The 24,049-nt window shown below is 41.7% G+C and overlaps 1 protein-coding gene across 6 annotated transcripts in view; it reads right to left on the bottom strand.

Moving 5' to 3' along the window:
- Nucleotides 1-24,049, bottom strand: part of LOC134226178 (SLIT-ROBO Rho GTPase-activating protein 1-like) — a 267,693-nt gene that overhangs the window by 212,182 nt on the left and 31,462 nt on the right. For 2 of the 6 annotated variants that reach the window (XM_062706781.1, XM_062706779.1), the window contains exon 1: nucleotides 6,522-7,412. The exons of the other annotated variants lie outside the window; for them this stretch is intronic. The gene's annotated coding sequence lies outside the window, so the exon portion shown is untranslated. Of the gene's footprint in view, nucleotides 1-6,521; nucleotides 7,413-24,049 lie in introns of those variants that run through there. 6 annotated transcript variants of the gene reach the window in all.

A 24,049-nucleotide genomic window follows, 5' to 3' on the forward strand; every position in this document is an offset into this window, starting at 1 on the left:
GGAGGAACTTTCGGAGGAATTATTGGAGGAATTCCTGGAGAAACTTCCGGAGAACTCCTGGAAGAATTTCCGGAGGAACTTCCGGAGAAATTCCTGGAGGAACTTCCGGAGGAATTCTTAGAGGAACTTCCGGAGGAATTCTTAGCGGAATTTCTGGAGGAACCTCCGGCAGAATTCCTGGAGGAACTTCCGAAGTAATTCATGGAGGAACTTCCGAAGGAATTCCTGGAGGAACTTCCGAAGGAATTCCTGGAGGAACTTCCTGAGATATTCCTGGAGGAGCTTCACGAGGAATTCCTGAAGAAACTTCCTGAGAAAATCCTGGAGGAACTTGCGGAGGAATTCCTGGAGGAACTTCCGGAAAAAATCCGAGCAACTTTCCAACGAACTCCTGGAGGAACTTCCCGAGAAATTCGTTGAGGAACTTCCGAAGAAATTGCTGAGAATTTTTGACACATGAAATTGGTTCTGCCGCCGCTGATAACCCACGGTGTGACGCCGGCCACGCCGCACAGTGGCAGGCCCTCATACAAATCCCGGACAAAACCTGAGATTGCGTTCAAAACTTCACCACAGAGTAATTTTGAAACGTTGAATTCATTTTGAGGTTAAAACGGTTATCCGACATATTTTATGTTATCCAAGGGCTTCCGCAAGCCCAGGCCCTAGGATCTAGAACAAAGACAGCGTTCTCATTCTAACATTGCACCAGTCAATTTCCCGCTTTGGCGCAGCTATGCGCAATTCATCACACTAACCACCGGAAAGTGGACAAAAAAAATAGATTTTAATACATAATACCAGATCTTTTCGAATCTTTTCCAAAAAAGTTTAGCCAAATTTCATTATTCCATACATATTTGTTCGAGAGACACTTTACGGAATGAACTTCAACAAAACACCAAAAATTCAATTTACAAGCTACAATCAAAAAATTTCGGAACTAGCTCATTCAATATTTTAAATTAAAAAAAAAATGGACTTTACGAAAATTATGAAAAAAATGAAGTCAGTTTGTTCCAGAATGCCAGCATTACAATGCGTTGCGCTTCAAGTACAATAAGATCATGTCGAAATTGTGAATTCAAAACGCATGAATCTTCTGCATGCGAATCGAATGATAAGACTTTGCTTCCGCTCAACTCAACAACGTAAATTCAAAAATCCACTTTTGACGGATTAAACTAGGAGTGTCAAAAATGTGTACATTTGGGGGTTCAAAATAAACTTGTCATAAGGGGCCGTCCAGAAACCACGTGGTCATATAGGGGGGGAGGGGGGGTTTGGAAAATGACCACGATAAGCCACATGGGGGGAGGCCCGTTGCTCTCGAACCACGTGGTTTTTTTTACACGAAAAACTTTTGGTGAATAGCGGTGTAAAAAATACAAATCATTAAAATTTCATGATTTAATCATTAAATGCAAAGCGCATCTTAGGGCCGATGCCCACGTAGCGTCTTTTCAACTCAGCGTTAAAAAGACGCAGGTGTGCATCGATAAAAACCGGTAACGCAGCGTCGGTCGTAACGCCGATGCATATCTGCGCTATTTGACCATCTTAGCCTTAGATCCTTTTTCCATAAAAAAATAAACCAGAAAACAGTCTCAATTTCCACAACAAAAATTTGGAAAGGAAAAATGGGAAAATATAAAAAAAAATCCGCCGCAGACACTTTTGCATCAGCGAACTGCAGCTACAAATTTGAAAAATATTCATGTTTTTACAATAATCCAAGAAAAAAACTTCAAAAGAATTTCTTGGGGATATTCAGGAAAAATCCAGTAAAGAAATTTCCTGTAAAAACTTTGACATTACTTCATATAATTCTGATGAAGTGCTGGCATTCAGAATGATTTTTGAACAATTCTCTCTGAAAAATTTTGCTTGGAAATTTTGCTACAAATTGTTAATGAAAAAAAAACAAAACATCTCCAGTGTAAATTGCGAAAAAATTTCCTTAAAACTCCGAAAAAAAATCCATGTGAATTCTGTCTGAAAATTCAAAACAGTCCCGTGGGAAATACATATAATTTTCGGTGGAAAAAAAATGTTCAAATTTTCATATATTTTTTACATTCCAATGAAATTTTCTACGACAAGTTCTTTCGAATCTTCACCAGAAATTCTTCTTTATTTCCAAAAGAAGTTTTTCGAACATTTTAAGGAGTGCACTTCAAAATGTTCAGTCTCCAGTTTGCTTTGCGAGCAAAGGCGTAGGGTTGCTAACCCGGAGATGACGAGTTCGATTCTCGTTCCTGTCAAGGATGTGTTCGGGTGGGAAACATTCTCGATATCCTAGGTATAGTGTATTCAACGTACTAGCTACACAAGATATATAATCGTGCAATGGCTTTTCAATTTATAACTAAGGAAATGCTTCCAACTTCCAGTTGGAATATAGAGCCTTAGAAGAAGAAGAAGACTTCTAAATTTTTCAATAAAAACTCTTCTGAATATCCGAAAGATATTAAACAGCCAATGCCACATGCCACATGATATTTCCGTTGATTTTTTGTTTTTGGATTTTTTTTTTTTTCAAATTTGGAATTTTGAAATGAAAATTTTTCGGAATACTTTTTTACGCTCTTTGTGAATTCTATCATATTTGTTAATTTTTTTTTTTTAACTTCAAAAAAATTCTTTGGATTTTCAAAGAATAAATCTTTAGAATTCTCGAGATTCTTGTTTTTTTTAATTTGTACCATAAATTCTTCCAAAATTTCATCGGGAATTCATTCTCCTTCGGGAAGTCATTTTGATTTCTTTGTAGGTTCAGCTAAACATTGCTTTAAATCTTTACCATGCAAAGATGCACAGGAAATGATTTCGAAATTTGAGGGAATTTTCACACCAGAAAATCTTTAAAATTTTGATTTAGTTTTTTAAGGAATTCCTTCAACAGTACAATTCTTTCGTTATTTCCACTTGTAAAAACATCGGAGTTTCCTCGGAAAATTTATTTATTGGTGTTTCAGATGAACTTTTTTCGATTTTCTACTGGAAAATCTAAGGAATTTCCATCGGAAATATTTTGGCATATCTCGAATAATTTGTTTTGGAAATTAAAAAAAAAAACTGCTGAAATTGTCTAAGAATTTCTTTTGGAAAACGAAAAAAAATTCCATTGGAAATTTAGAAGAATTTCCTTTGAAGATTCATTGTAGTTGCCCAGAAAAAAATCTTTAGAGATTCTGTAAAAAAAAAGTGAGCTGGTTTTTTTTTTCTAATTTATACTGAAACCTGTATTAATATTGGAATGTAAACTAATTTGATAATTCTGAAAGCAAAAATGGAATTTCTACAGGAATGCTACTCAAAAGAAACAACAATAGGAGGTTTTATTTGCATCTCTAAGATTACATAATAACTTTGTGATTCTCTGATAAACTTTTTGTTGTAACAGTTCAGTTCAGATGCTTCGCTGAGGTTAATATATCTTAAGAATTTCCAGTACCTCCAGAGCTACGGAAGGTCCCAAATACTCTTAGGAATCTATAACGATATTCAGTGATGAACTTTATAATTATTTAAAAAAAATCACTGATAAAAAAATTAATAATATAGTGATATTTTGGAAAATTTCTAAACCATTACAATTTTTTCTCGAAATTTTTATAACACATTCGCGAGTCCTCATTTTTTTGTATCCTCCTGATGCATCAAAGGTGTACGAGTTCTAGAGTTCTAATACCCGATACACATTACAACATGATAACATTATCAAAATGTTCGAATTCATGAAAATTTATATTTTCCATGCTGGATTTAGTTTGATTTTGAATCAGTTGAAATTGTCCATCTTCAAAATTGATCGGTTTAACCATATGTTTTAGTTACACAAGGTTTTTTTTTATTTTTGTACTTGAGAAAAAACCACGTGGTCGAAGGGGGAGGGTGGTGGTCTGCCAAATGACCACGATAAGCCACATGGGGGGAGGGGGGTTGAAAATCTTCAAAAATATGACCACGTGGTTTCTGGATGGCCCCTAAGACGAGTTTGTACTATTCCTTTTAATTCCACTACTTTATTGTACCTTTGACAGATACGTATTTCGATCTCAAGGCCGTCTTCAGTGTCTCGTACTTGACTCGACTTAGTCGTAGTAGAATTAAATGTAATAGTACAAACTCGTCTTATGACACGTAAATACATTCCACTAAAAGCTTAAAATAATTTTCGTTTATAGGTTCAAAATATGTTGCACTATAAAATATGTTTTCACTTCAGAAAACAAATTTCGATAATTTCCACAGATTTTTTTCGGAAAATTTTCGGAAATTTCCTCGGATTTTTTTTCTTGGAACCTCAACATGAATTTGTCTTAAATTTTCACGGAACATATTTCTGAATTTCCACGAGAAGTTCTTTGAATCCACGGGAAACTCTTCGAAATTTTCTAGGGGAGTTTTACGAGAAATCCTTTGGAATTTAGAACAAACAAGCCCTTAGAAGTAAAAGTCGATAAAGTTGAGTATAGGTACATAGTGTATAGAGAGAAAAGGCCTTTCTAGAGATGATTCCCAGGGCAAAAAAATATTTTTTTTTTCAAAGGAAAAATTCGAATTCAGAAAAATTACTTCGATCACAAGAAAACATCTTAAGTGCGATGAAGATGATACATCTATAACAGCAAGGAGCCTTGTCTAATCATATCTTGCATCTCCCGTTTAAAAAGAAACGGGTGTAATTATCTATTTAATGTGAATTAATAATGAAAACAACGGAATTCATTAATCGGAATACATTTTTTTTTCAGGATTAAGATTCTTTCTTCAACACCATTATGTTTTGAAATGAATTGAGAGGCAGCCTAATTGTCCGTCGAAGAATATTCAGGTCAAAATAAAAGAATATGCTTCGTTTTGATTAAAGGTTGAAAATAGAATTTTTGAATTTCGATAAAATGAAATAAGAGATGTTAGTCCATAGTTTGGTCCAAAATTCCCCCTCAAGTTTTTTCGATGTTTTAACGAAAAGTGGATATAGAATCGCTTCAACGTTGCGGTTGCAGACACAAACTTCACAAAATTAACTACATATCACATTAGTCTCCGACATAAAGTAGCAATGTTTTGATGAGTAACAGTTTAAAAATATGGACCTGGAGTAAGAAGTACTGAATGAGAAATAAAGAGTGAACGCATGGTTGATTGTTAATCTTATTTGATTGAACGGAAATCTTACGGGTTAATTGAGTGAACCACGCATTGTTGGTTTTCGGTGAAAATCAAAGGATTGTTCTTAATCTTTGCGCTACATCACGATTATGAATGTCAAATATTGGAATGAAATGGTACTAATCACTCAGAAATGTAATACAAAAGAATCGAAGAGTGATTTTATGCGTCGAGCCGTTTTGCCCCATGAGTGCATTTTGCCCTGTTCTCCTCTATATTCCAGTATTTCAGCCATTAAAGAAATCCCGTAAACCTTTCTAAACGGTTGAATTCGAAATAAAGTGGTCAACTTTTTAAATGAGATCGCACTTACCTACATACGATTCTGGAGATGCAGGAAAACCACAAACAAGCGTTTTGCATTTGCTCTTCCAAAACCGAGAAAAGTGAAGCCGATGTTGATGTATCATCATCATATGTATATAAGAAAAGAGGTGTCCATATCCATCGGCATAGCGAACGTACCAATTTCATCCCAAATTATACTTGTACGCGAGGTAATTGAACATTACCACGCTCCGAGCCAAAATAGAAGCAACTGAAAGAAGCACGGCAAAATGAGGGGCGCATAAATGCCGAAAAATTGTGCAAAACGCAATCTGGCGATCGCAATAAGAACACGGTGTATGATGGTAAGCCAGCGGTTCAATTTATTACAAATCATTTTAGCTGGTTTGATCCATACAAATTCCCAGATTATAAACTATATACAAGTTATCATTTTGAATATTACCGTTTTTGTTTACAAAATTAGTATGCTGTTCAGTTGATTTACGTAATTGTATGATCTATCATTCATTAAACAGCTTTTTCACTTGCACGTATGTATGTGCCAAGCTTTATATCTTGCAAAAGGGATAACTAGTTCACCACAAAACAGTTTCACAGAAGAGCCATAAACACGACGCAATTCCGGACGACACAACACAGACCGCGAAGATGGCTGATCCCCACTCTGCGGAGTCTGCGGTTTGCTATGCTTCGAAAGATCAAGTTTCGTTATCATTCTTCTTTCTTCTTTTTTTCGGGTTTCAGAAAAAGACCACAAAAGCTGTACCTACTGTGATGGGGCACTTTAGTTTTGGGTCCCCATCCAATTTAGCGGACGACGGAAAGGTGCACAATAATAGGAGGAATGAAAAAAAATCTCTGGTGTCGGTTTTTTTTCAGTACTGTGTTCTCGATGCTCGGCTTGTGGACGGGAACAGGTTTTTCTTCAGAGGATTTGCTTGGGGCTTTTGTTCCCTTCTTGTTAGTTGGCTTCTCTGTTCCCGTGTCACTTGACCGGACATCGATTGACGTACTTGACGCTGATATGTGACTACAGAATCAACACTTACATCGCTCCAATCCTGCCAGGCGCTGAGAGAATGGTAATCCACAGTTCCACCAGAAAAATCTCGTTTTTTAACGCAATTAAAAATCCCAAAATCCAATCACAAATTTTGTGTCTTGCACAACTCTTGCACTAGCACTTCCTGGACCACCGACGACTGGGATGAAAATTTTCACTTCCCTATTGTCTGACTATGCTTTTTCCAGTCACGCCCGCAACTGCGAACCCGAAAGAGCATCAGGAGATATTCTCCTACTGTGAGAGCAACACACTGACGATGATGGCTGGATGCTGCTGGCTGGACTGGATCCACCAACAGAAACAACGGAAAACTATGTTCTCATATAATTTATAGATGGATGTACTCCCGTTCAACTATATTCCACACAATTTCATTGATCACTCGACATTTGAGCAATAAATTTCCAATTCAAATATGATTTCCAAAATAGTTCGGAATAAAATATCACACCAATTTTTCAAAAGAAAGCTTTAAAACTTTCTAGTCACCTTAATTACAATCACTTATTGTAAATCGTTCTGCACTAAATAATCAAAATTTCTACCAAGTTGGTCGTGATTATCAAGAGCTTCACTGTACGTACTGTGCAATCAATTTCTGCGAAAATTTCTTCACGCAATACCATCCCATCCCTAAGGACTACACACTAATCGAAAAATGTAACAACAACAACACTACAGGAGAATGTTCACTAATATCGCTTTCAAGTTCTATGAAAGATATTCACGAGTGTTCCTAATGAAACAAATTCAGAATCAAGATATTCCGTACATTCACTACCATCACTAACTGCAATATTCCAAAATTGAGCAATATTCGCTCCAGCATTTGCGAATCCTAACTTCAAACCGACACAGACCCGACTGCACTCGGCATCGCCATGTTTGATTTTGATTTCGCTTGGACTGAGCCGAAGAACCGGGACCTACACTCTGATGAACGTAGAATAATGCGAACGCAAGCATTAACCAAAGCAAGCGAGCCCTCCACCGCAAGCAAGTCGCGTAAACGACAACAAAACACGCACACCAGCGCGCTGTTCGCTACTCACCCCTCAACAGTGGTCGGTGGGAAGAAAATTTAAAAATTATCTCTCGCTCAGCGCACGCCACCCACTACTACTGAAGAAAACTATTCGCTCAGTCGAAATCCCAGACCATGTGTAGAGAGATTCAATACCGCTGTGTTGTAAACACAAAGCAATGCGACGTGATTTTATAGCGTTCATTCATTGAAATTCTCGCAGTTGGTTTAAATCGATGATTATTTCGTTTAATTATTTAAATGCTGAAAATATTATCCTCACACTCGATAGAAATACGAATTCATTGCATTTCTACTCAGTCACTAATGAGAAAAATAATCAAATAATTGTTTGAGAATCTGTTTTAGTAAATTGAAAAAAAAATCGTTTGTAAAGTGACTGTAATATTATGCTGGAACTTGATTGTAGCTCCTCAGATATGTATTCAAACCTCAACAGTAAGGCCGTCTTTACCGTCTCGGACTTGACTCGACTTTTGTTTATTTAAAATATTGAACTGATTTATTATTTTATATCATACGCAATTTTATGCTTTTGCTCTCCCAGCTTCCAGACGACGACATGCTTGCATATAGACAGTAAAGAATGAGAGCGCAAAAGAGAGTGGGAGGATGATGCGGCGTTCGGTCGGTGGGTCCGTTTGGCAACCATCTTTTGGGTGGTGGAATGGGAGGGTATAGCGTTTTTCATACAAAAACAAAACACCGAGAGACTATGGTTAACGAGAGAATTTTCTTTCTCTCACTAAAAAAATAAGTGAGAGCTTTACAATAGTGAGAACAGCTCACTTTGACTCTTTTCGTAGATTTGCCGTATTGAAGGTGAATTCTTGACGAATTTGAATTTTAATCACTTAAATGTTTTTAAGTGATGAATTCCAAACATTCATTCGCTAATAAATGGTTCCTGAGCACCCCTAGTAGAACGTCGGAAGGCTGTTCGCTTTAGACTTGATCTGGACAGATTTTTAATAACTTCCTTCATTTCTTTGTTGAGGCTGCGTTGCTACTGTCTCTGCTGCCGGAATCCAACCCGGCGCTTGCTTGCAGATTTTGAATCCGCTCTTTCGTAATGTGTGGTCGACCCAACCACCTCGAATTCTCGATGGAGCTCAGTATTCGAGATCCAGGTGTAAGACCACCAGGCCCAAATTTTAATACGTAAACATCGGTTGATGAATACTTGCAGCTTCTGCGTTTTCTCTGCTCTACTGGCGTATAACATCACCGATTTCACATTTGAGTTGAATATTCGAATTCTGGTGGGTGGACCATCTGATTGAATCAAATTCCAAACAATAAACGTGACATGATACTCAAGTTCTTTTTTGTTTGAATAATGTTTATATTTAGTAAGGACCGTGGTCCACGCCAATCCCCTCCCTTTCTCCAAATAAAAATGAAAAGCTTGTGTATGTAACTTACAACCAGAGTAATTATATTCAGATCCTGGTAAACTTACCTGAAAGTAGAGAGCAAAATAAAACGAAATTAATTTTCTGTTGTTTGTATTATTATCACTACTATACTAATAATAATTGATTTCCAGATTATTTGATGAAATCTAAAGATTTATTTCAATTTGCCTTGAAATATGTATAACCACTACAATTTTGCATAATGAACCGAATTTATTTCACGTTAAAAGTTTAAAGTTTATGGCCGTAATCTTCAGCATTTGAAAAAAATAGGAAGCAGAATCAGAAATAAATGTTCAGAAATCTTCTTTATGTTTTAAAAAATATTGCAAATCGTTTTCAATCATTCTAGCATCATATTTGTTTATTTTGATAAATCTTAGCACTCACATTCAGAAGAGCAATTTGAAAATTTACAACCATCTACGAAAAATTTCTGAATGAAACTACACAATCAAAGTTATTCGACTCTCCATTTACCATTCAAACAAATTCTCTCTACAACTCCGGCTCTCATTACGCACATCAACCCACGATGTCAGCTGTACCGGAGTAGTAAATTTGCGCAAATTCTCACATCAACGTACAACTTCTGTCGCTACAACGGAGTACAACGTTCGCTACATTCAAGTGCAAGGTAACGGCGGCTACTAATACCACTAACCGTCAATGTCGATTCCATCTGTATACCGCACACATTTACAGCTGTCTCATAACCACAGTTGATACCGATGAGCTTCACCTCGCTCACGGTTTTCACGACTCACGACATCAAATTCAATCGAACGGGAGACGGAAGATTTTGTTTACTTTTACCGCGGCCGTCGCCGCTTTTGGCAGAGCGAGCATGCGACGAACTACGCGCGTGTTCACCATATCGCGTGCCACCACTGGCGCTGCTGCTGCGAGAAGTGTAAACAATTTTTTTTCGCGATACCAGAAGCGAGACCTCCGTCCCCACGATGATAATTGATGAGCTGCAATTTGAATCTCCAACAATGCAAAATGCTATTTTAATCAAATTTTATCTGTTAAGTCCATACTATGTTGTTAATTAATAAACAAAGTAGTACCGAAAGGCAAAATTGCTTCTGCAAGAACGACCAAGTATCCTTCTCGATTCGTCGATACAGCAAGGTACAGGGAACGCAAGGTGAATCAACCGGAAAATTTGCTCCTAAAAAGCCAGGACATGCTCTGAGCTTGCAGTTCCGCCGATTTCACGCTAATTGGTAATTTTTAGAATAATTTTTGAATGTTTTCAAAGTGCATTACACAAAAAAAGAAGATTGATTGTTCAAATCAAATGTAAAAAAATCAATGTTTCTGCCAGAATTGAGCTTCCTATGGATTTAGAACTTCCCTTCTCTCTTAATTTTTACTTTTACTTTTGAAAAAAATTAAAAATGGTCCAAGCAATTTATAGATAAATATTTTTAAGAGGCGAGGAGCGCGACCCCCTCTTGTATTGCAAACCTCCGATATGTCTGAAATTTTCAGGATTTGTTCATATGTGTAAAAGAAAACCTTTTGCAAATTTTCAGAATTTTCATTGAGGGAAATTGGGGTAAAACGGCCCTTCAAAAATTAATGTACAAAAATCGGCAAAATCAAACAAATGTGGCTGACCGATTTTGTTCAACTTTTGCATGCTTTTTCTACTTAACTAGCACTATATACTAAATGGTATACATGGTTATAAAATTATTTTGTCGATTTATTATGTCGATTTTTCAAAGGAAATATTTTTCACCAACCTAGGATTTAAAAAAAATAATCCATTTGACAATAGGAGAGCTGAAGAGTTTCCATTTGATAGATATTTCAAGAACGCCAACTCAAGAACAACCGATAAAATTGCATTCTACAGCGTATTTGAGCAAGCAGCCTTTTAGGGAGATTCCAAACTATTTTCCAACGAAATTCAAAGAATTCTCTCGGTTATGTCTAGAAAATATTCCGAAACAATGGTAAACAAAATCTTTAAGAAACGAACGTAATAAAAAAAATTGCCAAGTCTGAAACGTCGCCACCGACGACGTCACCGTGATATTTAAAAACTACCCTTTTGTCGATCGGTTTCGGGCTCAATGCCAACGTCCAAAATTGGTCACGTTTTATATATGCGATATATCCAACAAACAATTTAAGCCACAAATAACCTATTTTTGACGTTGGACAACGTCTTACCCGAAGGTACTGGGTGTCAAATCTGAATCTGAAATTGGGAAATCATGTAAGATTTTGAACGTTCATTCATTTATTTAGTCTACATCTAAACAGATAACACTGAATCAACAATTTGACGCCACAATACACGGTTCGAGGCCGCATCTCTCCATCTTCGAATACGCCCCACGCTCGCCAAGTCGTTCTGCACCTGGTCTGTCCATCTCGCTCGCTGCGCTCCACGTCGTCTCGTCCCTGCCGGATCGGAAGCGAACACCATCTTTGCAGGGTTGCTGTTCGGCATTCTTGCAACATGCCCTGCCCATCGTACCCTTCCGGCTTTAGCTACCTTCTGGATACTGGGTTCGCCGTAGAGCTGGGCGAGCTCGTGATTCATTCTTCGCCGCCACACACCGTCTTCTTGCACACCGCCAAAGATGGTCCTAAGCACCCGTCTCTCGAATACTCCGAGTGCTTGCAAGTGCTCCTCGAGCATTGTCCATGCTTCATGTCCGTAGAGGACTACCGGTCTACGTCTTGTACATGACACATTTGGTGTGGTGGCGAATCTTTTTTGACCGCAGTTTCTTCTGGAGCCCGTAGTAGGCACGACTTCCACAGATGATGCGCCTTCGTATTTCACGACTGACATTGTTATCAGCCGTTAGCAAGGATCCGAGGTAGACGAATTCCTCGACCACCTCGAAGGTATCCCCGTCTATCGTAACACTGCTTCCCAGGCGGGCCCTGTCGCGCTCGGTTCCGCCCACAAGCATGTACTTTGTCTTTGACGCATTTACCACCAGTCCAACTTTTGCTGCTTCACGTTTCAGGCGGGTGTACGTATCTGCCACCTTTGCAAATGTTCGGCCGACAATGTCCATGTCATCCGCGAAGCAAATAAATTGACTGGATCTGTTGAAAATCGTACCCCGGCTGTTACACCCGGCTCTCCGCATGACACCTTCTAGCGCAATGTTAAACAACAGGCACGAAAGTCCATCCCCTTGTCTTAGTCCCCGGCGCGATTCTTCACACAGTTTTGTACACCATCCACCGTTGCTTTGATCAGTCTGGTAAGCTGCCCAGGGAAGCTGTTCTCGTCCATAATTTTCCATAGCTCTACGCGGTCTATACTGTCGTATGCCACCTTGAAATCAACGAACAGATGATGCGTTGGGACCTGGTATTCGCGGCATTTTTGAAGGATTTGCCGTACAGTAGAGATCTGGTCCGTTGTAGAGCAGCCGTTAACGAAGCCGGCTTGATAACTTCCCACGAACTCATTCACTAATGGTGACAGACGACGGAAGATGATCTGGGCTATCACTTTGTAGGCGGCATTAAGGATGGTGATCGCTCGAAAGTTCTCACACTCCAGCTTGTCGCCTTTCTTGTAGATGGGGCATATAACCCCTTCCTTCCACTCCTCCGGTAGCTGTTCAGTTCCCCAGATTCTGACTATCAATTTGTGCAGGCAAGTGGCTAGCTTTTCCGGGCCCATCGTGATGAGCTCAGCTCCGATACCATCCTTACCAGCTGCTTTATTGGTCTTTAGCTGTTGCATCCTCAACTTCCCTCAAGGTGGGGGCTGGTTGGCTTCCATCGTCCGCTGAACTGACGTAGTCATCTCTTCCGCTGCCTTGACTTTCACTGCCTGTACTCTCAGCGCCATTCAAATGTTCATCGTAGTGCTGCTTCCACCTTTCGATCACCACACGTTCGTCCGTCAAGATGCTCCCATCCTTATCCCGGCACATCTCGGCTCGTGGCACGAATCCTTTGCGGGATGCGTTGAGCTTCTGGTAGAACTTGCGTGTTTCTTGAGAACGGCACAGCTGTTCCATCTCCTCGCACTCCGCTTCTTCCAGGCGGCGTTTCTTCTCCTGAAAAAGGCGAGTCTGCTGTCTCCGCGTCCGTCTATAACGTTCCACGTTCTGCCGGGTACCTTGCTGCAGCGCGACCGCCCGCGCTGCGTCCTTCTCCTCCAGAATCTGTCTGTACTCTTCGTCGAACCAATCGTTCCGTCGACTTCGTCCCACATATCTGACGTTGTTCTCCGCTGCGTCGTTAATGGCTGCATTAACTGTATGTGATATACCCAACAAACAATTTAAACCATAAATAGGCTAGTTTTGATGTTGGATAACGTCTTACCCGAAGGTACTTGATTTCAAATCATAAATCCAAAACAGGGACCATCATGAAATCGTTTAAGATTTTTAACGTTTATAGAGCCTTTATCTTTCGATGGATTTATGAGATTTATAAAACAGTCCACTCGGAAACTCAACAGCAATTTGTCAATTTCATTGAAACTTCTGATTATTAACGATAAACTATTGAATATGTCAACTCTTGTCCTACCCAGTAAAAATATCAGAACGAACCAATCCCGTTCATGCATTCCCAACACGGACATCAGAATGATGTAAGTTACGGGCCTTGTGACCCACTGTTTCATTTTCTCCGCGTATAAAAAGGCCCATGATTCGCGCGTCATTTCTGTACGATGATCCACGGTGAGTAATCATGGAGAGCGGGAATGGAGAGCGCACAGAACGATGGCGTTAAAAGCGGTCCTACCATCGATGGCGGTGGTTTCTGCAACTGTAGCGGCTTAGCGGCAAACTATCGAATGGCTATCGTCGGCGTCAGCGGCACTTTAGTGAAATTTTCTTGCATAGTTCTGAATCAGGTTGTGTTGCTGGACCAATAAATTGGTTCTTTTAAGGACCACCATTTTATACAAGAGAAGGTTGTTGTGTAAAGAATTTTGTTCAAAGTGCAAATTAACCGCTTTGCGACACCAGAAAATTGCCGTCCGTAGCATAATGACGAACGCGCGTCAGAGGTAGATGCTATAAATATTTATTTGCATGGATGGCATCAGTGGCAGCCAATTTAAACTTTCTCAAGATTCTGATTTGGTTTTGTTAATGTTTGTGACTGGAAAGGCGAATTATTGGAAATCAATCGGTTCTTATAAGTATCACAATTTTATGGAAGCGAAGGTTTAGCCGAGACGAATTTTGTTTAAAGTGCAAATCATAATCGCTTGGTGACAGCAGAATGTTGCCGTCGGCAGCAGAATCACCAGCGCGCGTTAGAGGGAGAATCTGCAAAAATGTATTCACATGAATGGAAACCGGAAACAAGTAAAGTAGCAGACTACCTACTAAAATTTTAACCTTGGGTGGAATTTCACTTGACTGCTACTGCTGCTATCCATGCGAGTAATTTTCTGCAGCGTCTTTCTCTGACTCGCGCTCGTGATTCTGCTACCGACGGAAACTTTCTGCCATCACCAAGCGAATCATTTGATCAAAATTCGTATCGCCTCAAATTATGGCGAGCTGCTTTCCCTGGAGATAGTCAATCGATGGTACTTCAGACGCCACCGTTACAGAAATGTGATCGTAGCGAAACAGACAAGAGAATTTCATCTAAGTGCTGACGATGCCGTCGACGACGACCGCATGACTCACACCATCGGCGAGAATAAAATTTCCGGCAGAAGGTCCGCCGATGCCGATGGTGGGACCGCGGTCTGCTCTTCGCAAAATCGAACGAAATGGCTCTCGCGCGTTAAAGTTGGTTAAAATTATGATTATTTCGATCGTTTTTGCTTACAGCTAGTTTTACATGTTAAGTGCTCAGCTACATAGCCCTTCAACTTTGGAAATTTAAGTTCTAGATGATATTTTATAGTAATATTATGTTTGTTTAAATTTAATTTAGCATGTTACCTTTGAGGAGGCATTGGTTGGTTTGAAATTTGATAACCTAACTACTATTTATACTAAATATTTACAATGACAATTTGATAACCTAAATTGGAACTAGCGCCCTAATCGCTATCTGGTCCGAAAAGGCGCAACGGATCCTAAACTTTTCTTTACACTCACCAAAGCGTTCATGTAATGTTTTTATCCCGGCCAGACGGTGGACCTCGGATGTTCTTGTCCTGGGAGGAGTGTTGAGAATCATCCTCAGGAATTTGTTTTGTACTCGTTGAAGTTTCAGATGATGAATCTTAGCGCAGCTCTTCTAGACCGGCATGCCGTATTCGATCACAGGGAGGATGATTTGCTTGTAGACAGCAAGTTTATTTTTCAGGGACAATGACGACCGGCGGTTAATCAAATGGTACAGTAGTTTCAACAAAACGTTACACTTCGTCACCGTCTTGTCAACCTGTTACCTGAAAATAAGTTTGGTTTCGAGAGTCAAGCCAAGGTAGTGGCCGCATTGGCCCATTCCACAGTCGTGCTACTGAGGATGATTTTACAGTCCTCAGGCGGAACATGCTAAGGGGATTTAGAGTGGGGAAAATGATAACCTGGGTCTTCGCCGCGTTGATACAGATCTTCCAGCTGGTGGGGTACTCTATCAGGGCGTCCAGGCCTCGTTGGAGTTTTGCCACTAGCGCTCTGATCACTCTACCGTTGTAGACGATGAAGGTGTCATCTGCGAACAGAGACAATTTGCCGCCTTCTGGAGATTCTGCCATGTCGGAGGTGAACAGATTGAACAGCAGATGCCCGAGGATACTGCCCTGGGAGACGCCTGCGATGATGTTTTGCTGATTGTTGTTAATGATTTTTACCAGATGGCTGGGAAGATTGTTGCGTTGTAGTTTGTACACCTAGCCATCATGCCATACATTGTCGAATGCCTTCCCAACATCGACTAAGGCCATGGCGGATGTTTTGCTCCGTCTGAGGACGTTGGTTACTCGAGTCAGTTGGTGTTCAGTTAACCAACCGCGTCGGAAAACAAACTGTTCCTCGAGCAAGATGTTGAGATTTTCGGCAGACTCGAGTAACCGGTGATGAATAGCTTTTTCGAAAAGGCTGATGGGACGATACCATTTGGGGGAAGAAGGATCCTTCCCAGGCTTCTGGATGGGGATGACTTTGGCTGACTTCCAGGACGATGGAAAGTAGCTGAGCCGGAGACACTGATTAAAGATCAGCGAAAGGTGCACTCATATGTTTGATTTTGAGATACAGGATGCAGTCGAAGCCTGGAGCCTTCACGTTTTTCGATTATTTGATATAGGCCGTCAATTCGTTAGCTGAGATCTCCAACTCCTCCGAGAAGTCGTTAAGAGTCAGATGAATGTTGTGTGCATACTCGTTAACGGCTGCTTCGTGTGGACTGAAGGTGTTCTGCTCAAGATTATGTGAGCTGACGAAGTGACAACCGATTTCAGCGACCTTCTCTGTAGGAGTTATCAAGTGATCCTTAGAGCCATTATTGTTATTGTCTATAGGGATCAAAAGTGGAATGGGCCGAGGCTTGGATTTTAGTATGTTGGTCATTTTTCAGAACGGCTTAGCATAGTCTGGGAGAGTGTGGATCTTATTCGAGAAATCGTTATTTCTGAGGTCCACCTTCTTCTCCACCTTCTTCTCTTCCACAAACTTGGCAGATTGGTGCACCTAGTACTATATTCATCTCATCATTCATGTTTTTGTTTTCGTTTGTCGGAGAAAATTTCCAGCAATCTTTCTTAACTTGTTTCATATTATTTTATGCATTGTTAATTGTTTACGAAAAGTTTGGCGAAATGTTTGCACAGAATATTCATCAGTTCACAGTGCATCAAAGCTTCAGGGCTACTGGAAACCAACTGTGCTTCAATAATTTACTCAAAAACATACTTCCTGCAGGAACATGTAAGCCCAATGTAATACGATGGTGTTTCGGTTGAAGAATACCGCTATTATAATATATGTCAAAGCTTCATAGAAATTATTATGAATCTGAAATAAATCCAAATGACAATAAACTTGTGATGCATTCCATCTATTCCGGACCCATATCCGAAATCCACTTTGACTCCAATCCATTTAATTTGTAACTGGTTCCCTTTTCTTTAGGTTGAACATAGGCTTCTGAATAGCGAACACTACAAACTAACTGTTCGGATACAAACACCGAGCCACACTCCGTGACCACCAGTCAGAGTGAGATGCACTTATCCAATTAAGAGATTCGCTCATCATCGTCATCATCATCTAGTGCAGTTCGTTCCAGTAGCTTGCCACACCATTAGCACTTATCACGTTCACGGGGCCACCATCCGACCACGAACCAACTGAAACCGCCTTCAAGGGTGCGCGGCCGGCCGATCAACCGGACCAGCTGGACAAACAGACGATAGGACTTAATCAAAATAAATTGCATTGTTTCAAGCCATTTCTCTTCGGAGAATGGGACCGCCTGTCAGATCTGCCGGGGCAGATGGGCGAGCATAGTATAGGGTCCTGCTGAAAAAAGGCAGTCAGCGCTAGCAAAGATTTGATGTACGACTGACCGAACGACGTCATTTTGAGTTCGGTTCGGAAACGGGGTCACCGACTAATAATAATAATGTGTGGATGCAAGGCCTAGTCCCACTTGTGGGACTTCAAAATTGATTAAACAGCGTTGCATAGAGTTGCTCGGCTTGTGTTTTACTTTTCTTATGGTGATGATCACACAAATAAAACTGATGCCTTTGGCAACCTTAGTTCATCGCTCAAAAAACAAGTTTTGTAATAAACCCTAAAAAAATCGGCCAGCCGTTTATATTTGATACAGAATACTAAAACAAAATCCGACAAACACTGACTAGTTGGGAAACGCAGTGGATTTCAGTGACGATGTGTCATAAAAAACCACTCTGAATCTATTTGATAATTATGGCTAGTACTTGTGTCTTTGTACGCAAGTAATACTCAAATCTGACTGGCAGAGGATTCAATCAAATTTTTGACAGCCGCAGCATTTCAATGAATTTAAATTGAAATGTTTCCCCAAGGGACAAATTAAGAATTCTTCTCGACAGAGCGTAATTAGCCGCGAAAAGTTGGCGGTCGGTCAAAGTCACACATGGGCTTGCGTGATATGCCTATTTGACATAGAGAATTCCTCAAATGACCTTCCCATCTAAGAGCAATGCATGTCTCTGCTCCATCAGGGGGGCAAGTCACGCCCCGCAAGTTACGTACGATCTCATTCAATTCTGAATACTTTTATTACATTGACATTGAAAGTTTACGGGTTTTCATGATCACGTTTCACACCGTTGGTTGTTGTTGCTGCGTTCGTCATTGATCGCCGCCGCCGCAGCACAACTTCAAAACAAACCGTGAAAGATAAACAACAACAAAGTTGGTCTTGAAGCCACCCCCAACATCAACACGTCGATGAAGATGGCGATCACATAACTGCAATGTGCCATCGACGATGATGGCGGTCTACTCAAATTTGTTTATTTTCACAATCATAATGGTCCTGAAAAAGCCAAAATTACTTCTTTTCGATCCCGATACCTTAACCGAACTCACCGATAACGAGAAACCAGCGTATGCTACTTTTTTTTATACGCCGCTGGACGCAGTGCAATGATTAGTTTTTGATTCGTGGAAAAACCAACCTCACCCGGTTGTCTGGTTTTCATCGTCTCGCGCGATTGAGTCGAGATCGACTGACCAAATGTGAAGACTAAATGAGGTATAATAACAAACAATTATCGGGCCCGCGGTTCGTGGTTTGGCTCGCGAATCGTGACTTTGTCCGTCCATGTAAGACAGGGATTGGAACAGGCAAATTTGTCATTTGAGCTCGATTTAAAATTGTATCATTTAGAAGTACTCGGAATTTCCCTTTGCAGAAGCTTCGCCACCAAAATTTGGCATAAGTGTTTTTTTTTACCAAAATCTCGCTATCGATTACTGATTTCTTGGTAAAGTTTACCGATATTTCTGTAAAGTTTTTAACAAGATTTATCGTAATCAAGAGCAAACTATCAAGCTGGAGTATTTCCTCGAGGAGAAGAAAATAGACGTGGCATTCATCATCGAAACGTACCGTCTACAAGTGAACGACAATATTCCTGATTTCTGAATCGTGAGAGTCGCTTGGCCGACCAACAGAAGCGGTGGTTTGGCCATCGCTTTTCGCTACTACACCAAAGTCAGCTGCAGCTTAGATTTTGGAACTTCCGTAGGAATTCCTGGAGGAACTTCTGAAAGAAATCCTGGAGGAACTTTCGAAAGAATTCCCGGAGAAACTTCCGGAGGAATTCTTGAAGAAACTTCCAGGGGGATCCTGGAGGATCTTCCAGAACTTCCGGAGGAATTCCTGGAGGAACTTCTGGAGAAATTCCTGGAGGAACTTCCAAAGGAATGCCTGGAGGAACTTAACTCCTGCAGATAAGGTCGCTGAAATCGATCGTCACTTCGTCAGCTCACACAATCTTAAGCAGAACACCTTCAGTCCACAAGAAGTAGCCGTTAACGAGTATGCACACAACATTTATCTGACTCCTAACGACTTTTCGGAGGAGTTGGAGATCTCAGCTGACGAATTGACTGCCGTAATCTGAAAAAGTGACGTAACAGCCATTTTACAGCATGCATGTTTTCCATTTTTCTGTTAAAGATCTCAATGAGTAGTTTTCGTTAACACCATTTTTGGAAAATGGCGTATACGTCACTTTTTCAGATTACGGCAGTTGACGGCCTGTATCAAATAATCGAAAAACGTGAAGGCCCCAGGCTTCGACTGCATCCTGTATCTCAAACTCAAACATATGAGTGCACCTTTCGCTGATCTTTAATCAGTGTCTCCGGCTCAGCTACTTTCCATCGTCCTGGAAGTTAGCGAAAGTCATCCCCATCCAGAAGCCTGGGAAGGATCCTTCTTCCCCAAAATGTTATCGTCCCATCATGTTTTCTGACGCGGTTGGTTAACTGAACACCAACTGACTCGAGTAACCAACGTCCTCAGACGGAGCAAAACATCCGTCATGGCTTTACTCGATATTGAGAAGGCATTCGACAATGTATGGCATGATGGCCAGGTGTACTACAACGCAACAATCTTCCCAGGTATCTGGTAAAAATCATCAACAATTACCTGTCGGCAAGGACATTCCGGGTCTCAATCACCGCACAACATCTTCGCAGGCGTCTCCCAGGGAAGTATCCTCGGGCCCCCGCTTTTCAATCTGTTCACCTCCGACATGCCACAATCTCCATAAGGCGGCAAATTGTCTCTGTTCGCAGATGACATCTCCATCGTCTACAACGGTAGAGTGATCAGAGCGCTGGTGGCAAAACTCCAACGAGGCCTGGACGCCCTGACAGAGAACCTCACCAGCTGGAAGATCTGTATCAACGCGGCGAAGACCCAGGCTATCATTTTCCCCACTATAAATCCCCTTAGCATGTTCCGCCTGAGGACTGTAAAATCATCCTCAGTGGCACGACTGTGGAATGGGCCAATGCGGCCACTACCTTGGCTTGACTCTCGACAACAAGCTTATTTTCAGGTAACAGGTTGACAAGACGGTGACGAAGTGCAACGTTTTGTTGAAACTACTGTACCATTTGATTAACCGCCGGTCGTCATTGTCCCTGAAAAATAAACTTGCTGTCTACAAGCAAATCATTCTCCCTGTGATCGAATACGGCATGCCGGTCTAGGAGAGCTGCGCTAAAACTCTCCATCTGAAACTTCAACGAGTACAAAACAAGTTCCTGAGGATGATACTAAATACTCCTCCCAGGGCAAGACCATCCGAGGTCCACCGTCTGGCCGGGATAAAAACATTACATGAACGCTTTGGTGAGTGTAAAGAAAAGTTTGGTATCCGTTGCGCCTTTTCGGACCAGATAGCGATTAGGGCGCTAGTTCCAATTTAGGTTATCTAATTGTCATTGTAAATATTTAGAATAAATAGTATAGTTAGGTTATCAAATTTCAAACCAACCAATGCCTCCTCAAAGGTAACATGCTAAATTAAATTTAAACAAACATAATATTACTATAAAATTTCATCTAGAACTTAAATTTTCAAAGTTGATGCGCTATGTAGCTGAGCACTTAACATGTAAAACTAGCTGTAAGCAAAAACGATCGAAATAATCATGATTTTAACCAACTTTTAACCAACTAAAATTCCGAAGGAATTCCTGGGGAAACTTCCGCAGGAATTTCTGAAGGTACTTCCGAAGGAATTCCTGAAGAAACTTCCGAAGGAATTCCTGAGGAACTTCCGAAGAAATTCCTGGAGGAACTTCCGAAGGAATTCCTGGAGGAACTTCCGAAGGAATTCCTGGAGGAACTTCCGAAGGAATTCCTGGAGGAACTTCCGAAGGAATTCCTGGAGGAACTTCCGAAGGAATTCCTGGAGGAACTTCCGAAGGAATTCCTGGAGGAACTTCCGAAGGAATTCCTGGAGGAACTTCCGAAGGAATTCCTGGAGGAACTTCTGAAGGAATTCCTGGAGGAACTTCCGAAGGAATTCCTGGAGGAACTTCCGAAGGAACTCCTGGAGGAACTTCCGAAGGAACTCCTGGAGGAACTTCCGAAGGAATTCCTGGAGGAACTTCCGAAGGAATTCCTGGAGGAACTTCCGAAGGAATTCCTGGAGGAACTTCCGAAGGAATTCCGGGAGGAACTTCCGAAGGAATTCCTAGAGGAACTTCCGAAGGTATATCTGGAGGACCTTCGAAGGAATTCCTGGAGGACCTTCTGAAGGAATTCCTGGAGGAACTTCCGAAGGAATTCCTGGAGGAACTTCTGAAGCAGTTCCTGGAGGAACTTTCGATGAAATTCCTGGAGGAACTTTCGAAGGAATCCCTGGAGGAACTTCCGAAGAAATTCCTGAAGGAACTTCCGAAGGAATTCCTGGAGGAATTCCTGGAGGAACTTCCGGAGGAATTCCTGGAGGAACTTCCGGAGGAATTCCTGGAGGAACTTCCGGAGGAATTCCTGGAGGAACTTCCGGAGGAATTCCTGGAGGAACTTCCGGAGGAATTCCTGGAGGAACTTCCGGAGGAATTCCTGGAGGAACTTCCGGAGGAATTCCTGGAGGAACTTCCGGAGGAATTCCTGGAGGAACTTCCGGAGGAATTCCTGGAGAAACTTCCAGAGGAATTTCTGGAGGAACTTCCGGAGGAACTTCCGGAGGAATTCCTGGAGGAACTTCCGGAGGAATTTGTGGAGAAACTTCCGGAGGAATTCCTGGAGAAACTTCCGGAGGAATTCCTGGAGGAACTTCCGGAGGAATTCCTGGAGGAACTTCCGGAGGAATTCCTGGAGGAACTTCCGGAGGAATTCCTGGAGGAACTTCCGGAGGAATTCCTGGAGGAACTTCCGGAGGAATTCCTGGAGGAACTTCCGGAGGAATTCCTGGAGGAACTTCCGGAGGAATTCCTGGAGGAACTTCCGGAGGAATTCCTGGATAAACTTCCGGAGGAATTTCTGAATGAACTTCCGGAAGAATTCCTGAAGGAACTTCCGGAGGAATTTTGGAGGAACTTCCGGAGGAATTCCGGGAGGAACTTCCGGAGGAATTCCGGGAGGAACTTCCGAAGGAATTCCGGGAGGAACTTCCGAAGGAATTCCGGGAGGAACTTCCGAAGGAATTCCGGGAGGAACTTCCGAAGGAATTCCGGGAGGAACTTCCGAAGGAATTCCGGGAGGAACTTCCGAAGGAATTCCGGGAGGAACTTCCGAAGGAATTCCGGGAGGAACTTCCGAAGGAATTCCTGGAGGAACTTCCGAAGGAATTCCTGGAGGAACTTCCGAAGGAATTCCTGGAGGAACTTCCGAAGGAATTCCTGGAGGAACTTCCGAAGGAATTCCTGGAGGAACTTCCGAAGGAATTCCTGGAGGAACTTCCGAAGGAATTCCTGGAGGAACTTCCGAAGGAATTCCTGGAGGAACTTCCGAAGGAATTCCTGGAGGAACTTCCGAAGGAATTCCTGGAGGAACTTCCGAAGGAATTCCTGGAGGAACTTCCGAAGGAATTCCTGGAGGAACTTCCGAAGGAATTCCTGGAGGAACTTCCGAAAGAATTCCTGGAGGAACTTCCGGAGGAATTCCTGGAGGAACTTCCGGAGGAATTCCTGGAGGAACTTCCGGAGGAATTCCTGGGAACTTCGGAGGAATACCTGGGGAACTTCCGGAGGAATTCCTGGGGAACTTCCGGAGGAATTCCTGGGGAACTTCCGGAGGAATTCCTGGGGAACTTCCGGAGGAATTCCTGGGGAACTTCCGGAGGAATTCCTGGGGAACTTCCGGAGGAATTCCTGGGGAACTTCCGGAGGAATTCCTGGGGAACTTCGGAAGGAATTCCTGGGGAACTTCCGGAGGAATTCCTGGGGAACTTCCGGAGGAATTCCTGGGGAACTTCCGGAGGAATTCCTGGGAACTTCCGGAGGAATTCCTGGGGAACTTCGGAGGAATTCCTGGGGAACTTCCGGAGGAATTCCTGGGGAACTTCCGGAGGAATTCCTGGGGAACTTCCGGAGGAATTCCTGGGGGAACTTCCGGAGGAATTCCTGGTGGAACTTCCGGAGGAATAGTTATCATGCGCCGTTCCTGCTACACATCAGCCGTTTCTGCTGCATATCAGCTAGTCACAACATTTATCAAAACATCCAGCCGATGCCCGCATTCCTTTGACCGGTATCGCACACAGTTCTTATTTCAATGTAAAACACAAACAAAATTGTCAATTATAAATAGAGAAATCAACAATAAATCGCAAGCAGTTCGATTATAACCATCATAGCGTGTAGTCGTTTTAATTTTAATTTTTAAAAACTCTTTTGCGCATGCAAAAAGTTTAACTGGCGCCCGAATAGGGACCAGTGTAAGTAAGGTTAATCGTATCGCGAGTGAAACAACATCGTGAACAATTATCCGAAATTTCAATTCTACCGCTGCAAGAAGTAACGACCGCCACTAAACGCAGCAGACGTGAAGAAAGAGCGCCCTAGTCACCAACGTGCATAGGAGAAACGGGAACATCGCCGCTTCACTGGGACAGTTGAAGCTTACATCTGGTCACCAATTAGGAGTTCTGACGAT

Source organism: Armigeres subalbatus, chromosome 3 (genome assembly GCF_024139115.2).
Source record: "Armigeres subalbatus isolate Guangzhou_Male chromosome 3, GZ_Asu_2, whole genome shotgun sequence".
Classification (NCBI taxonomy): Eukaryota; Metazoa; Arthropoda; class Insecta; order Diptera; family Culicidae; genus Armigeres; species Armigeres subalbatus.